This window comes from Labrus mixtus, chromosome 18 (assembly GCF_963584025.1).
Source record: "Labrus mixtus chromosome 18, fLabMix1.1, whole genome shotgun sequence".
In the NCBI taxonomy this organism is placed as follows: domain Eukaryota; kingdom Metazoa; phylum Chordata; class Actinopteri; order Labriformes; family Labridae; genus Labrus; species Labrus mixtus.
Genome location: NC_083629.1, coordinates 22248055 through 22263815, shown reverse-complemented (window position 1 = coordinate 22263815; position 15761 = coordinate 22248055). Strand labels below are relative to the sequence as shown.

General features: G+C 44.7%; 1 protein-coding gene across 7 annotated transcripts in view; it reads left to right on the top strand.

Moving 5' to 3' along the window:
- qkia (QKI, KH domain containing, RNA binding a) overlaps positions 1-15761 on the top strand; it is a 73677-nt gene that overhangs the window by 45805 nt on the left and 12111 nt on the right. The gene's annotated exons all lie outside the window — the stretch shown is intronic.

The window sequence follows — 15761 nt, the reverse complement described above, 5'->3', positions numbered from 1 at the left end:
TGTGGATTAGGAGCCGGGATGCGTGTCATAGAAACACCTATACTTAACCAGTTATGGTGAACACACAGTGACGTAACAGACCGCCTCATAGTGTTTATGTACGTGAGGAGAAGATTGAAGTTTCTGCAGAATATTGTTTTGCAGATAACATTTTAATTTCATGAAAAGATTTGAATAATTTGAAGATTTTCTAAAAAAAAAAATTACGGGTTCTGGTCGTGCAGTGGTTAGTGTGCGCACCCCATGCATAGAGGTGGCGGTCGTCCGGGCGGGCGGGCGGGCGGCCCAGGTTAGAGTTGGACCTGTGGCTCCTTTCTCGCACGTCATTCCCCGCTCTCTCTCTTTCCCTGATTTCTGACTCAATTCCACTGTCCTATCTCTACAACAAAAGCATGAAAAGCCCAAAAATAAATCTTTAATAAAAAATAAAAAAGACCACTAACACTAATACTTAGCCTTTAGCAATAACAATGTGTACTCCAACACCCGACTCTCTAAACACTGAGACCAACAAAGCATGATTGATTAGACTCTGTTTGTGAGTTGAAGATACATCTTTCTGTGTCTAAATCCAAAGACTGATTGACAGTTGGAATGTAGTACTCTAAGGTTGCTCTAAAGGTTTGCATTTGTTCCTCTTTGCCCTCCGTTGCGCTCTTTTGCTCCCTATTTCTATGAACTCCTCAACTCTCCATGAACTGGGAGCAGGGGAAACGTCGGCGAGATGAGAGAGACAGAGGGAGAGATGGGTGGGAGAGCTTGATTGAGCTACTCTTTCAAGTGTGGATTTACTCCACTGATCCTGGCCTGGTACACACTTACACTAGCACACACACACGCATGGATAGGGATGCCAAGAAAAATGCTTCCACATGCATCCATGTGCATACACACATACACACACACTGACTAAAATGCTCCGCTCATCCCTTGAGACCTGGGTTAAGGCCCTCAAATGAAGCCAGCAGCGGAGCCCCTCTGCACTTGAGCTAACCTCCACACAGATACTCACAGAGCTGTATAAATAAACCCAGACTGGTCCACTCCACTTCACCGCACTGTCCCTAAAAGAGATGCAAATTAAAAATACTAGACTCTGCAGGCAGGTTTAATTTTCTGGTTTATACCAGTTACTGGATAATAGTGAAAAGAGACAGATTTCTCTCTAATGTCCTTTCCTTTGTGTCAATTCATCGAAATTATATTTGGATGTTATTGTTGAGTAACTGTGTCTTGCATGGCAAATTGGCTGAATCCACCCAGAATCGCTTGGTGCAGACTTTACCTGCTTAGCTCTATTTGTGAAGTTTGAAAAATGTAAACCACATTACGCTGTTGTCCACACCTTTAATGTGGAAAAAGAGAAATATGCATGCTGTGAATCATTGATTCAAGCAGAACTTTCTTTCTTGTTTACCTACAAGCCATGCAGCAGTTATTTGTCTGAGTTAAGTAAGTGGAGATTTTTTTTGTGGCTCCCTCAGACCTGTGTAAGACCCCAACACTCTATCATGGACTTCACTGCTCCAAAAATGAAGCAGTTCATGTGTTTGGGGGGGAGCAGCTTTGACATTTTATCCGGCTGGATACTTTTAAGAGAGTTAGCTTTATTTTTTTTTGCTGGTGGCTCGAAAGTTGCCAACCCAGCTTAAACATGTGCTGAGTCTCGACTAAACATTGTTGGCTGCAGTGACACGAGTAAAAGTGTTGGCTGCTCTGACCTTTGCATTATTTTTAGTTATAACGAATGCTAATCTACATAATGAAGCATGTGATTCTGTCAGATTAACTACACATTCCACTGATAGCAGCTCAAGCAGCCCCCCCCGCCCCAGTGCTGAACCTCATGTTCTTCAGCTGATGGAAATAAGCTTTGTAGTTGTAAGTCTGCTAGGTGCAGGATGTGTATGCGCCTGTAAATTCTGTTGATTCTGGTCTCAAGTGAATATAATTTGATCTGCCGGGACCGACAAATCATTTTTGTTTTATTACATAGAAGACAAGATGGTTGTGCTGGGACAATCCTCTGCATGTTATTGCAGGATTTGAAGTAACACCACGCTTTCTATGCTCTCTGAAATTGCCTGTTACGAGGACTTTCAACAATGCTATCTTAGCCGCTCTACATTTCATTCATTGTGCTGACTGCAGGCACTGGCCTCAAGGTACCTACAGTACATTAAGGGAGGTAGCAGGCTAGCCTTGAATCTCTTAAAACACACACTTAAAAAGCAACCAGTATGGAGCACACAGAGAAAGAAAGAGCTAGCTGGCACAGTTGCACTTTGGCCCTTGAGTACCGAGTGCGTGTCTCCTTGAATGAAACCGTTATGTCGAGAACAAAGTGAGGATGGTAGCAGCCTGAGCAGACCGCCGGCCTCCAGCACTTCTCTCCATTTGCACACTGCGAGAACCCAGTCCTTCCTCCTTTGCTCCAACTTACTGCTCCCTCCTGGGCTCCATATCCACACCCTCCCCCCCTTCATCCTTTCATGCCCATTTCATAACGGTCTATTTTTGGTGTCTCTTTCACTTGTGTAGTTTTAGTTCTCGTTATGGAAAGTAGGAGGTGGTTTAATTGCTCCACTTTCTCATTTTGATAAACTACCTTGGCAGCGGATTGGAAGTGAGAACTCTCCATCAGTTTTCTGTGTTTGGCACAGCAGTCTCGTTGTAGTTCTCCCGGGCGAAGACTAAGTTTATCTTTTGTGGCAAACCTGCACGGCAACCTTTTTGTTCCCTTTCCCGTCTTTTTGCTCTCTCGAGCCTTCTGTTTCTCCTCATCTCTCTCGTTTTTTCTGTCCTCGCTCTCCTTCTGCTACAGGCCTCCTTTGAGGAAGAACATACAGTAAATTGTGTTTTTGTAAAATCCAGACAGATGGACCCTTAATGGATGCCAAGTCAAGCGATCGGCGGGGTGTTGTGTCTGTACTCGCCAGTATGCATCCGGCTTTGGCAGAGAAGCTACAATGGCAGCACCATCAGAGCCACTCAGACAGGAAAAGCACACTGAGAAGATGATGCAGAACAAGCAGAGCTACGTTTAAACAGTGCAAGTCTTTTTTCGAGGAAGCAGTGTACTGACTATGCAATCATTAAACACCTCTTTTTTGTATTTCCTTCTATCTTTCTAGCTCACTCTCTCTCCCCCCCTCTCTCTCTCTCCGTCACTAACGTCTGACAAATGAGTACAAAACACCATCTGGCTGCAACCATCCATGTGTGCCTCTCCAATTAATGATGTTTATTCTCTGTTAGTTCTACCTATCACTACCATTCTCCCCTTATTTACTCTTAATCTTCCCCCATCTCTCCCCCCCACCCCCCCAACATCAGATGTCATGCATGATATCCAGCCCCCACCCCGAGATCAGAAGCTCATATTTCTCATTTAGCCTCATTGATCAGCTTCGGATGGCGACTTTTCACCATTATTGATGCAGATTACTTTCATAATATTGATGAATAGCCTTCTTGCGTACATATTTATTTCTTAACCTTATCTACCTTTCAACAACTAAAGAGTAAGAGCACAGAGTTTCTGTGTAATAGCCTGCTGCCTCAGTGATGTTTTTTTCTTTGCAATCTTATTACATTGGAGGTAATGCATCTCAAGAAGTTGATGTTTACATCCTCTCACTGGATGTCTGCTTTATTGCTTCTGAGCTAGTTGCACGGCACAGCTGCAGGGTAGAGGTGGTGACGGGACACCGCGCACAAAGGGATTCAAGACTTTCACATCGCTTCCTGTCCCACATATTGTACATTCATGTGCACGTTAATGTGACAAATGACTAAAGTGGCTATTATCTCACTCTGCCAGCCCGCTCAAGTAGGCTTAGAGGAGTTAGAAGCAGGCAGTTGGTAGATACTTTTAGACAACCTGCCAGCCTCTTTGTCCCAGTAGGCTGTTATTACCTTCATCAGGCTAATGAAGGAGCTGGATTGGATCATATTAACCTCCTGATCTCCACCTCCCAGGACACCACGGTTACAACAGGCTGGACTCCACTGTTCACTGCTCTCATTATATATATATATATATATATGTGTGTGTGAGTGTGAGGATGTTGAGCCCGTCCCACCCGGCACATACACACTGCATCTCCCACATGAATGTTAATCATCTTTTTAATTGGCTTCCTTGACTTGATGACCTCTACTTGAGACTGCATCACTGTGCCCCTCCCTCAGTGCTGTTATGCTGTTTTCTTACTTTGCCGTATGTGTGTGTGTGTGTTAGTCCATTTGTGTAGCAATTCTTGGTGTTCATTCACTCTCGCACAAGAGAGATTGACCTGGAAGTAGAGTGACCTTTGACTCCCAGCCATCCTCTTCCTCGTCCACTGTTCCATCATTAACCATCCTCACGTCCTCACACTCGTACTCGTTCATGCAGCCTTTAGCTCCGGCTAATACGTCTGAGACGGGTACTTCACTGACACCTTTTGAAACCCTGTAACCAGGAGAGCAGAGGAGAGCAAACACTGAAACTGTGTGATGTACAAATCACCTCCGATTAATGATCTAGAGGTGATAAGTGGGCAATTAGAATTGACCACTTAAACCGTTTTACCACAGCAAACAGACATGGCTATTCCGACACTTGTGCCAATAATGATTACTACTGCATGTCATTTGATTGGTCGGCATGTGTGAAGTGGCCATGATTGGCTATTCCATGAGACAGTATTTACTCATGCATGCAACAAGACATTTATGCATCCCCTGGTTGTTCATTGACCTTCTTAGGGACATAAATAATAGCCAATCTTGGGGTCCAGTAGCTACTCTTTAACTGCACTCCAGACACCAAAACAGTGATGAAAGGCTCAAGTCCTCCGCCGTGATTACTGGCGTTTACTTTAAACACCTGAAGACAGTCTCAGACTAGACAACGACTGCAATCCCAGTACAGCCGTGGTTTAAAATAAATACACAGTCACATCACACAGATGACCCACACTTGGAAACAAACGATTATTGGCAGGAGAAGCTGGGAGCTATTTTTTTTTTCACCTGGGCCCTCCCTCTGCCTCTGTACCTCCGAGACGGGAAGAGAGGACAAAGGAGGCTATTTCTGTATTAAGCAGGTCATAAATGGGCAGGAAGGGAAACCACCATCCTACTCTCTTTGTCTAGTCATGCTAGAAAAAGCTTCTCGTTTAGAAGTCCTTTTCATTTCTTTTCGTTCTACCTCCAAAAATGTTATCACTCTACCTTGAAAAATTAAAAACCTTTTTGTGGATCTCTGCCAATTGTCATCTTTTTAGTTGTGGGAGCATACAGTATTTGAATCATCAGTCCATTTTCCTTTTAGACTTTCTTGTTTTGATTGCCCTCTACCTGTCTCTCTCTCTCGCTCCCCCATCACTGTCTTTTCTGTATCATGTTTTTTTACTCCTCTTTTTCTGCCCACTGCTGTCTCTCGCTCTCTCTCTCTCTCTCTCTCTCACTGTGGGTGATTTAGGGGACAATCCATTCACCCCTCTCTTCCATTATTCTATCTGCAATTGCCTGTCGGTCACCAAATTCTGTTTACAAACCAAACATCAGACTGAATCTTTCCGTCTCAGCTGTGCCAGTCCAAAAAATATACTCACTGCTGCTTTATAAAAATTCTATTTCTATGGATTATTGAGGGGGGGATATGTCTGAAAACATTTGTAGTAACTTATGTGGACACAATGTGAATGATTCCCATGTCACACACGTTCCTAAGCTTTCTATTGCTCTATTACATACAGTACCTATTGAGCTTCTTTCCTCGTGTGCCAAGTCCCTGCTGCCAGCTCAAACCCAACAGGAAGGACTTGTTCTGGTCTGGGCCCAAGGGTTCCTCCCCCGCTATTCCTGCCATCAGAATCTCCATCTGCCCAACCCTCCTCATCTCCAGCTCCCTGGCTCTCCTGAGGGGCAGACAGGTGGTTCTGGCCCTGAAGAAACAGTATCCCCTGCCGGGAACAACCTGTCTAAGCCTGGCCACCTTCCCTGTTCCTGTCCTCCTCCTGTTTTTAATTTCCTGGTCCCTAGAACTGAGAAGCATTCATCCTGCGGGGACGCGGTCCCTCTGCCTCGTATACGATGCTGAAAACACGTATAGAAAACATTCCAATGCGGACTAACACTATCAAAGCTCTTCCATGTCTTTGAAATGAATGTTAATCATAATCAGATACATTCACACAATTTAAACCAGACCAACAAACTGCAGGCGCTTTGTGATCCTCAAAGCGATGTTTTTTTTCTTCATAGAATAGATAGAACTATGTTTATGCTCACGTGTGCGTCTCACCCGTGGGGCAGATCTATATAAAGCTCATTAGCTGTAGTGAGGTTTGTGTTTCAGAAATATGTTATTGCACACAAATTGTGACATACGAACAAGAAAACAGATTATGTGACTTTGAACTCCACTCTGCTGGCTGTTCCCAATTTCATCACCAGGCCGGTCACAGTAGCTAGATACAGGAAACGGTTTCAACTCAAAAGCTGGGGAAATATTCAGATGCAATAACGTTTGTTTTATCGCCTCATCATTCACAGAATCACCGGTGTGGACAATGTTAGACTGAAGAGAGACACATAGTAACGTGCATAATTGTAATTTTTAACGCTCATGTACTACAGGGGTTCAAATTTAAAGGTCATGAAGCTGGAAAATGTCCCAAATCATGCAAGCAATAAACTGGAAATAAACATGTGTTTTACTTTAGATGTAAGTTACTGAGCTGCCAAACTTATCATAACAGATAAAGCGTCAATAGCAGAGTCTGACTAGCTGAAAAAGGCCTAAATGTCAGACTTCGCACTTTTTTTGTCATTCACTTGAGTTTGTCCTTCCTCCACTTTTCTTCCTGAAACATCGCCCTGTCGCTAATCCATCTCTTTCATTTCTTCCCTCTGAGGACAACCACTCCTGTTCCTTCTCTCGTCTCATTCATCTAGATTTTCAAGTCCCAGTGAAGGTGCATGCGATGTACACAAGCCCTCTGCACCACTTACTAAATTGCATTACACACTTGTACTGCCCTTTTAATTTCAGTTCACACATATACACATGCACTCGGGGTCCCAAACCACCCAGGCCCCCCTCACATCAGAGAAGAATAACCTCCTTCCTAATCCACCTGGTTGCACTAGGCCCTCCCCAGGGCTTTTTTTTCCAAGTGTCCTAATAGAGCACAGAAAGAGGGGGCGGTAACAAGGCGGGCTGATCTGCCCTGGTCCCTCCAGTGGGAAAGGAGAGGGACCCTGCAAGCCCAAGCCAATCTCTCACTGCCTCTCTTTGAAGGTCCCCTTAATCCCCTCACAGAGAGGCGAGAAAATGCAGATGTGTGTGTTTGTGTGTGGATGTTTTCATTGGTGCAGATGCTTGTGGGTCCATTTGTAGGACCCTGCATTTCCAATGTTGATTGAGACTCGAGCACATTGTCTTTCTGCTTCCCTCCCTTCATCTCATATACTCTCCACCATATACATCGTCCATTTGCAGTGGTTTTTTTGAACTTCCTCAGGGGTCTGAGGAGGGCCAGGCTCCTAACATCTGCAAAGTGGGAACATATACACACACACACAGAGACACACATACACACACTGCTTTCATCTCTGCCTCCCCAGTGACCGTGTGTCCTAGTGTTTAGGAAGGGAAAATAGGATTGTGTGAAGCTCAGCGTTTAGAGAGCCCAAAGGCCGCCCATCAAATCCAGCTCCTTCAGTCCGTGATGACTCGCTTTGCCAGCCGTCGCTCAAGTCATTTCAGACTCCATTCTCCCAGTCCCAGCAGCCGACCCTGCACTGATAGCTTTCTTTTGTCTCCCTCAATGTGTATCGAGTGTTGAATTTATCTCACTCGGGTTCACTTGCTTTGTTTATCAGGCAGCTTCTCTTCTAACTGTTGTTGTCTGTTAGCCGTGATGTTTGCGACACTTGACTTGCTCGTCTACTGCACTGACTGGTTTTCCCATGGTGGGAACTTGGGTTGAGTTAAGTGGGGCACTGAAAAACTAAAGTACAAACATTATTTTTTCTCGTCTAAAACCTTTGTTGAAATCCCAATGCTTTTGTTTTTTTTTCTTGGCTGAGAATGCACGCAACAGTGTAATACTGAGAAAACAGACGATCATTTTTGGAAATGCTTTATGTGGGCTTAACGCAGACCTAGTTTTATCTCTGTAAGCGACTCAGTGATCCAAATCATTAAAAGAATCTCAGTCAAAGTTGTCATTTGGTGACATATTTTTGCCGTAGAGGAAACTCAGTTTGTACAGTGTATGAACTGAGCTCTTATCTTTCCGAGAATCAGCCTTCCATGTAAACACTTCAGATGTAAATAATAAGAATATGTTTGGGGGGGTTCAAAGACATGTCAGTGTGTCCCCTACCATTATATTGAAGGTCAATCTTTTTTTTTAAGACTTATTTTTGGGCTTTTTGTGCCTTTATTGTAGGGATAGGATAGTGGATAGAGTCGGAAATCAGTCATTTAAGGAAACCTTTCCGATAGAAAAGGACATCTGTCATTAAAAGTAACACATGAACACCAAGATTCCTTCAAGTGTTTGTGTCGTCGTGTCGCCTTGTCGGCTTGTCCCCACCCCCCCAACGCTGTAAACCTAGGGGAAACACTGCATGTCAACTGAACTAAGGCCTTCACCTTTGCCGATGTTAACAACAAGAGCTTTGTCAGGTCGGAGGGAGCGAGCAAACTGAGGACGCCGCAGGAATGTGTCTCAAAACATGAAACGTGTTGTTCCTTGGACGCCTGCAAACGTCCAGGTAGATGCTTCCAAATGTTCAAGTCTCTCTGGAGGTTTTTAGATCCCTGTTTTATGAGAAGGTTCCAGCGATCAGCTCTGAGTCAGGATCTCTGAATGATGCAAATCCCACAGCAGTATTTAAAGCTCCCAAATCATCCCCGGCCAAATCCCTTCAAGATATTCCCTGCTCGATTGGATGGCATTAAAGGATCGCAGGGACAGAACAATACAGCGTCTGGCAGCCTGGTGGAATGAGGGATAAAGGGAAAGGGGCTGCAGCAGGAGAAGGAGAAATCGAGTAGAAGTGGATGCATAAGGTGGAGGTTGGAAGTGCAGATTGGGAGTATAGCCTGAGAAGACAGAGGAAAGAGAGGGATTTTAGTTGGTGGGCAGGGAGCAGATGATGATGAGAGGCAGGAGAGAATGGACAGCTGTTTTTCCGGCGTACAACACGGTTGGACTAAATGATCCCTCCTGCTCTCAGCCTCGAACATCATCTGTTTGTCAAAGCTGCTGCAGGCCAGCAAGCTTTAATAACATGTCTAAATCCTTTTATTTATTTTTTAAATCTGTATATATTTTTCCAGGTTATTTATATGAACTTTAATCCACTCTTAATGCTGTTATGTTACGTTGAATACCAGCCCAGTTTCTAAGGATAAACAAAATCGCTCAGAATTTCCACACAGCTTTCCCTCTTGTTCTAATAAAAATGACTTAAATGGGAGAGAAAAAAAAAATGTTTTTTCTTTTCTTTTTCTTTCATTTTAAGAAAGTGCAGTGAGCTAGTAGGAAAACATTCTCTTTCCCCTTCTCTTTTCATCTCCTTTCTTTTGTTGTTGGCACCAAGTCTGTGTGTGTGTGTGTGTGTGTGTGTGTGTGTGTGTGTGTGTGTGTGTGTGTGTGTGTGTGTGTGTGTGTGTGTGTGTGTGTGTGTGTGTGTGTGTGTGTGTGTGTGTGTGTGTGTGTGTGTGTGTGTGTGTGTGTGTGTGTGTGTGTGTGTGTGTGTGTGTGTGTGTGTGTGTGTGTGTGTGTGTGTGTGTGTGTGTGTGTGTGTGTGTGTGTGTGTGTGTGTGTGTGTGTGTGTGTGTGTGTGTGTGTGTGTGTGTGTGTGTGTGTGTGTGTGTGTGTGCCAGCTGATGTTGATGGAACAAGCACAGAGCACCAAGGCTGCCCACTTCCTTCTTCTTCAGGACAATAAAGAGCTCTTTTAATCCCTCATAGATCCAGGAGCCAGGACCAAAACCACGGCTCAGACTGTGTCGAGCCACCCATATTTGCTTAGCATGTTAAGGATAACACCCGGGGGAACAGAGGCAGAATTTGTACTCCGAGGCGTCGTCATGTTTGGAGCTCTGCTAAGATTGCAGAAAGTGAAGAATTAACAGAAGGAGTTAGTTCCTGACTTTTTCATGTGCCACTTTAAACTCTACCTCGGTAAGCTAAGTTGATTGACAGTAATGGGGTGGAGCAGCCGTGATGTGTTTGTAATAATCTGACTGGAGTCAGGTTCACTTCTATGCTAATGAGCTAGTGTGTTTGGTGGTTTAGCATGACTAATGGCGCACATCGCTAACAGAGCTGTCTGGGAGCGAGGAAGGGGAGCCAAAGAGTAAAGGAGAAATAAAGAGGCTTTACTCAAGTGTTGTGAAGGTATGGAGACAGTCAGGGAGGAGAGTTGCGTTCATAGTCTTTGGGGAGGAAAAGGAAAATACAGTTGAGGCTCGATTCCCTTAGCAGATATGTTCACAAAGAAAATTGCCTTTGAAAATGCATGGGTGAATTTGAGAAAGGACACTGCAGCACACTCTTTGAAGGGGCTTTTTGTGAAAGAGAGAAGGAAATAGGTTTTGTGTTTGTGAGGCCTTTGGTTGTTGTTACTACTTTTACTTTGTAATTGATTGATACTTGCTGTTTCCATTGAAAAACAAGATGTTTGATGTTTTGTATTTATTACTTTAGAAAAGCATCTTTTACCATGACGGGTGTGTGTGTGTTTGTTATTGACATGTTTTTCACTTTTGTGGAGTACTTATTTTGATTTATAGTCTTGTCTATGAAAACATGGGAATCAGGTTTGCTGAGAATGTGTTTTCACTTCTTAACCCGACCCAGCTTCCAAGTTTGCTTTCGTTGCCTTGAATCGATTAAACGTCCTTGTCACTTATTTATTTAGTGTGGAGATGTTTTTCAAGCTCACTACAAGTACTCATTCCTTCCTCTCCTCTCCCTCTTACCATCCGCTTCTGGAGAGTGTGGAATTGTTGATAAGTCGCCTTGGCAGCGTGACGAGAGTAATCATTTTCCTCCAGATGTTAGAGTTTGGGAAGGAAACCAAAAGGGAGGAAGGAGAAGGAGGGGAACGGGAGAAAAAGCAGCTGCCGCCACTACCAGATCCACCCCTTCTACATGAAGTCATCTACTCCTCCCTCCCTCCGGCCCCCACAACCAACACCTCCTCTAAACTCTGCTAAATCCCCCCCCCTCCTCCTTCCTCCTTCTCAGTTCTACACATTCTGCCTCTTTCTGTATCCCAGGAGGCAGCCGGGGCAGGCTGTGTTTACTGCTGTGGTAATTGGAGTAGTTTGGAGAGATCCTGACCCCGGCCCTGCTATGGCCTAAGATATATATATATATGTGTGTGTGTGTGTAGGCATGCGTCTGTTTGTGATGACTGGCAGTGAGGCCAGGGAAGGAAAGCAGGCCGTAGCCGGTGTCAGCCCACTGGGGAACAGACAAATTGGTTTTCACTATGCTGTCTGTCTTTTCTTGTCTTATATTCTCCGGCTATCCCTTTTCTTCTTCCTGCATATCTCTCCATCTCTCCACCAACTCAAAGACAATCATTCACGCTTTCTCTTCTTCTTCTCCTTGCTCTGCAGTGCTCCTTAACTCCTTTTGTTCCACCTCTATTTCCATCTATCTCTCTCTGCTGCTCATCATTTCATCTCTCCCAGCAGAGTTGAGCTGCATAGCATAAGACGGTAACTCCTTCCAGATATGAGCAAAAAAAACTCCCCCTCAGTTTGCAGCCAAAGACATGAGCGAATTCATCCAACCTAATCCAGGCGCCTGTTGTGTTTATCTGCGGGTGAGATGGATAGGAAAAGGGCCTGGAGCCGGGGTGTCAGGGTGGAGTGTGCAGAGTGCGGTCCTATAAACACTCTCAGACAGCCCCTTCATATGTTGCTTACACACTCCAAACACGGCATGTAGCATTTAGCATTAGCTCTACTGTCTGTAACAATCGGCATTAGCTCCAGTTTGTATTCATCAACATATACACAGAAGCTTTGATCGGGAGGCGAGTCACAGGAGAGTGAGGCATGACAGTGATTTAGCATGCATCTAGTGACCTCATCGCAGGGCTGTCAGGTAGCGACAGTGGGACACGGCTCACCTACTTTTAGCTCACCACCCTCCTCCCGTCCTCATCCCCCTCCGTCTTGCTCCTCCCTGATAGCTTTTCCCGCTCTGCTGATTTCACAAATAGGCCTCATTGATTGAATCTGATTCTTCTGGATAGAGCAGCTTTATTGAGTGGCTTTTCCGCTGATGGACAGGAGCGTGCCGCGGATGTGTGTGTGTGTTTGTTAGGTGCCCACATGCTCACACGTTTGAGATGATAAGGAAAAACTTCCTTTACTCATCCCTCTCATTCTATAATCCAGCGGTTATTCCCTCCCTTGGGAATTCCCCCCATCAGCCAGATCATTGCAGACACACATGCAGCTTGCTTACACACAGGGTCTCAACATCAGCTGCATCTGAGTAACTGTTGTATAGTGGGGGCTGCATGCTGACTGAGGAGACAGTTAATGCAGTAACACCTTAAGCAAGGCAACATTAAAGTGTTAACTGCTTTCTCTGTTCATCAAACATTCATCTTAGCTTGCGCATCTGTGGCAGGAAGCTGGCCCGGTACACAGAGCGCCGCTCCAACTCCACTCCAGAAGTGTCCCAAGCATAATGTTTTGGACTCTTCTGATCTCACAGCCCCCTGTCTGCAGCCATTTTGGATCTGCCATCTTTTCTTGTTGCTCTGACACTGCCAGCACTTACAAAACGTCCACAGAAAGCAATGTTGGCAAAATTTTGCAGCAGGGAATTGATATCTTCATGTGGGGGGGAAAAATTGGCTTGTTTCAGATGTAAAACACAATTAATCTGCCGGGGTTTGGACTCTTTAGCTAACAAACTGTGTTAGTGAGAAGATGGAGCTATATCAGCGCCCCCTCCACTGGGGATACACACATTTCCCACACAGCGGCGCACACCTCATCCTTGCAGCAGCAGCATCTGCACTCTTCCCCCTCTCACTGCCCTCTATTTTAGTCTCTCTCCTCTCAGCAGGCAGCGGGCCACCTATGCAGAGTTGGATGGATGGTGTCTCCCCCCCCCCTTGCCCTGCACACATTTAACCCCAACAACCCTGCAGATCCATCATCATACAGCACACACAAACACACACAAGCAGCCCTAACATAATTTCCCAGCATGCAGTTGTCCTGTAATGTAGCCTGCTGTGGAGCTAACCCACCATGTACTCTCTCTCTCTCTCTCTCTCTCTCTATATATATACATAAACACCAACTCACCTCTAACAACCTCCTAAATGTGCTCTTTATTCTGTCTGATTTGAAGAGGTTGGTGTCTTTAAGTGTTGCCACAAAAGATCTGTGTCTCTCTGGTTTGCACTCATTCTGCAGGGAGGCACCTTGCTCACCAGGATGATTGATTTTTTTTAGAAAAGTAAGGAGCTATTGAAATCAGGGTTAGGAGACAAGCGGGCCTGTGTGTTAGGGAAAGTTTAGGATGTCAGCAGAGTGAATTGTACAACTCTCCTCAAAAGGTGAAGATGAATGTCTGATTTATTGTTGTGACAAATGTGAAGCTTTGAAAGCATGACACAATCAGCCCTATCCATGATTTAAATCTGGTGACGATTTGTACGGTCTTATATACACCACACACACACACTACTGCAAAAAAACAGCCTTTTTTAAATTATTATTTTTGGTGGGTTTTTTCTTAATTTTATTTGTAAAGGTTTCGAGAGGTGGAGGTGTACACTAATTTCTGTGTGACAAAGACATAACAATGACATATTTCTATATATTTATAACATGACATTTTTCCATGTGATGGGCAGCTATTTCATTGCTTGTTCATTCATGTGAACACGTGTTTACACACAGTTCCCGCAGCATCTAATTAGTAGTGATTTTGTCTCTCCGTTGAAGAGGGTTAACTTGCCCATATTAGCATTGTTAGCTGTTGACCTGGGCCATGTTCAATTAGCCTAGCCTGGTTATTATTGTTGACTCTGAATGTCAAGTGGCCCTCACCTCACCTCCAGAGCTGTTAGCGAGGGAACGAACGAGAAAGAGGCAACTGTTTGACAACGTCTTCAGTGTCTGAGACTTGAAGTTTGATGGAAATTAACTGATTGAGGAATGCGCTAGTTTTACTCTGTTTATCAGTCAATTGTCATATAAGCTTGTTTTTAAGTCTCGTCTTTTTCCATCATATCATTTTTTTAAATCACGTGTGATGCTTCGCTAGTGTTTGGACTTATGGCTGTCTCTGCATGAAAGAGCAAAAATAATCTGTCATTTTCTGTGCCTCCAGCCCTCCCCATTAGAAGGAGAGAGACTGAGCACAGTGGAGGTAGCCATGGAGAAAAAGCAGCAGAGAAAAATTCCTTGCTCTGTTAATTGGCAGCTCTGTGGTACACTAAATATTGCACAGGCGCACACACACAAACACACAGCTGAATACTGTGACTGCTCTGAAGCCACTGCCTTATATTTAGTCAAGGGAGACCAGCCTCTGTCACTTTTTCTCTTGCTTAACCTCGCTCTTTTCTCTTCCTCTCTCTGTGGCGGTGTTGAGGAGGAGTCTCAGGGGAGGGCTTAACTCTGAGCCCTCGTTCTCTTTTTTTCCTTTCTCGCTCTGTCCCTTACCACGTCTTTCTTTCCTTATCGTCCTGTGAATAGAGCAGCAGACTGTTGTTATACTTAGTCCAGGAGACACCGTCTGTGCACAGAGAGAAAAGGGAACTGGAGATGGTTTCGGTATCTTCCGTCCTGTTTTTTTTATTATTGCCATGGCAGAGAGGCTGGTCTCGCCCTTCTCTGCGCACATGTGGTACAGAAACACAGTGAAAGTGCATGTGCCATAATTTGACCGTTTTGTCCACAAAAGGCCGTGAAAGCAATAGTCCATTTAAAGAGGATCAGAGGTCAGGAGGCTTCACATGCATTTCTGTGCACCCTTCGCTGTGGGGAGCAATTCACACAACGCCGTGCTAGAATTATGATGTACAACCTAGAAAATCACAGGGGCTTTTTTGTTGTCATGGTTATTGAGTGTTCGGTAGCTTCAGGGGAAATGGGAGTTTGGGGGAGGAGGAGGAGGAGGAGGAGGGTGCAGAGAGGAAAGGGGGGGAAATGGATGGGTGTGCGCGCGTGAGTGGGAGGAGGGGGTGCTATCTTAATTGCTTTCCGTGAATAATTTCAGTCCCCTAATTTGGCGATAATGACAGTGGCTGCGGCTTTTGTATTTATTTATCCAAACATTAATTGACAGGACTGACATTAGCCAGGGCGGTTATTGCGCATTTGATTGCGCACAAGGGAGCAAAGAAAATTACAGTAATTATCATTCTGATATGGATTATGAATATGCATTCCCACACTTAATGTCTCTGTCAGCATTTTAGGAGCAACAAGGCACTCTGCCATGACAACAGCACTTAAGCTCATCACCATCTCTGTTCCTGTCAACCCCATCCAACCACTGCTTGTGGAGAACAGATGACATGCAGGGTCCAAAATGATTGAGCTGCCCTAATGTAGCACTTTTACAACACCCAGGCATGTTGTTAGGTGAAACAGTCACCATGTGGATTGTTTCAATGGGTCTGTAAAGGGGCTTCGGCTTGTTGCAGATTAGTGTTTGGTGTGTTATTGCGAATGAACATTAACGTTTCTCTTTTTC